Consider the following 3,024-nt stretch of genomic DNA (forward strand, 5'->3'; position numbering starts at 1 on the left):
TAGCTCAGGAGAATCCATTCCATTAAAGTCTTACATTAGACGGTCGAACAAAGTACATCATGGCTGACAGCTTTGGGATTAAACCTCAGATTGAAGCGATTACTCAAACTCTTTGTCATCTTGAAGACTTTTAAGGCTTGGCGGTGGAATTAGGCTTTGCCTGTTTGATCGATAGTCAAACGAAATAATGTTTCTTTATTCACTCATTACGACGTATGCAATTACGGCACCCCCGATCCGTATTCCCAGTGGTAAGATTAGTCTACATGTCGTGATGTGTATGAAGTCATCTCGTGGCGGTTACCCTTTGTGATCAGCGGGTCATGCCGCTGGCTCTTCATTTCCATTCTGCTGTCTGATTACAAATTCCGCTAAGATATAAGCCTTTTGCAGCCATATCCATCTTCACCACCCGTAGGATTCCAAAATAAGGGCGTGGACTTATTACCAGCGATGACAAAAGACAATGTGTTTGTTGGACTTTGCCATAAACTATGGTCTTGTCCTTATAACACTGCCAAGGCATTTTAAAGATGGCTTTGTATTGATTCTAATGTTTTAATTCAAAAGTGTATACTATAAGTCAACAATTTTAACAATGAGAAACATTAAAAACAAACTGGATTTAACTAAAATGATATCGATGTTCATACTGGCTCATACAATAATAGATTTTGAAACCGCCTACTGTTGAAGTACTTGGCAAGCTGCATCAGCACGATTGATGTCTACACTGGCCACTTTAAACGCCTAAAGTAACTTTGGAAAAACTTTTATTCGCTTTGGCTGGCTCAACAAATTGAAAGAAAAGTTTTGATGTCTTGAGGGACTGTAGGTCCGCCAAAACATGATCCGTAGAGCTCTATTGTAGGAACTGCCGAGGAGAACAGTTGGCTCTACAAAGATATCCAACTGCCCAACCAACCAATCGTTCGCTTGATGATATTTACTTTCATCATTAGAATGCAGTATGTTTTCGCTGTACGCATGATGCATGTGAGCTGGCCAAGGATATCAACCATCTATTATTTAAACCCCTCCATTCACCTTATCTACCTTTGCAGAGACTTACGCTTGCAGCACACCACCCTCCAGTTCTGTTAAAGTGTCGTTAGCTGTAATTGCGACGCTGGGTATGCAACTTGTGTGGACTTGTGAATTAATAGTCCAGGCAATGTTTTTGGCAGTCTCAATGGATTTTTGGATGACCGAACTGCCATTATCTACTGGATGCCTCGCAGCGTCCTTGTTTTATTGCCCGCTTTGGGTGAAACGCATTTCCGTAGGAAATCTGTGTTATTACACTTACATCGGTTCCACGCTTTGCAAGTTTTCATTTAGCGCAATCTGCGCTAGGAGGAGACATACACCTTTGGGTATCCCCAGATTAGGTGTGCAGCCTTCCAAGAATACGAAAGCACCCAGAATGTTCGAAGCTTTTACTTCAAGTTTAACCCACCGAGTCTAACGTTGATGTGCTAAATGTGCTTAGCGTGCCACATGAGCAAATGTGTCCTACCTAACGCCAATTTGCATTCTTAAATATTCGCTCTGAATGAAACTTCATGAAGGCCTGGTACATACACTGTATAATGACATACAACTAAAGATGTTTACAAATAACATGGGGAATATGAGATGTTTAAAATCACCATGGCGTGTCAACTGTATCATATGAGCACCAGAATAAACATGATGTCCCATGTACGCCACTGTTGTTATTTGGGGATGATGCAAAAGAAAAACACAGGAAACTTTTTTCCTGAATGTAGAATGTATAATATGGGTACATTAAATAATACCATCTTACAACATACTATACAGAGGCGAACTTGCTATTAACATTGTGGGTGAGGGTTGCACCAAGAGTCGTATTGTGTATCAATGAAGACCTCATTAGAATGGGGTATGGTCATAGAAGACATGAGACGAAATTGAAAATCTTTTAGGTGTAGCGACTGCGTGTATAGCACCACGGTATTGCCTTGTACATGGGGTCAAGGTAGACTGCACACAAAATTGGAAACATGTACTCTTGTGATAACAAGACTTGGTCTCATTTATTTACCAACGTTTAACTTCAACTCCTTCCGTCAGAACGTACGGTCGTGATATCTAGTTATAGTTTGTTGAAAACCCTGTGTCAGCTTACGTAATTACACTAAGGCCCCACAGGCAAATTACCAAGATGTTCCACTGAGAATGGCTTACCATGAATTGTATCCGAATTTTAACGCACTTCTAGCATCACTGTATGGTTACAGGGGATGAAAATCTTGCAAAATTACATCCAATTGCACCAGGGAACTTTGCTGCAGCCGCCTAGCGACCGAACGGATTGGCAGAGTGCTCCACGAGTTTCATATAAAAAATACGAGATAGTAGGGCATTATTAAGGTCGCCGCCCTAGTGGAATCGGGGTGTAAGACAACCATGCACAGAGTGGAAATAAAAGTCTGACATTTTCTTTTGTGTGAAAACAAACTCACGGTAGAAATGTAAATTGATTATCGGCATAACGAAGGTACAATCATCTGAGTATCTGTCTCCTTTTGCGATTTAAATTCCCTCCCGTACAATCCATAATTATAATTATACTAATAACATGATATTAGCTTATCGCCCCACGGGTTGTTTCACTCGTCCGTTGGTATGCATGAAGAATTACATATCAGAGCAATGGGTCTAAACAATTTCTGGAGGCTTCTAGCTAATATCTACATAAGAGTATTATACTACTCCGTGCTACTTGTTGCATATTCTTTCATTTACTTCAAGTCACTATGAAACAAGGCTCGTTGTGACTAAAGGCCCCCTCTCACTTGACGTGCGGCACGCTTGCGGCATTGCTGCGTTCGGAAGATGCTCAACGAGTTTCCGAGATAAAGAACGAATTTTCTTACTTGTTGTATATTTTGTCGTCTTTTATGTTATACTTTTACGTATTGCCAAATATCTGAATCATAAAAAATCCAAGAAAATAACAAAACAGTGACGCAGTGAACGAACGCAGCAATGCCGCAA

Source organism: Branchiostoma floridae, chromosome 9 (assembly GCF_000003815.2).
Source record: "Branchiostoma floridae strain S238N-H82 chromosome 9, Bfl_VNyyK, whole genome shotgun sequence".
Classification (NCBI taxonomy): Eukaryota; Metazoa; Chordata; class Leptocardii; order Amphioxiformes; family Branchiostomatidae; genus Branchiostoma; species Branchiostoma floridae.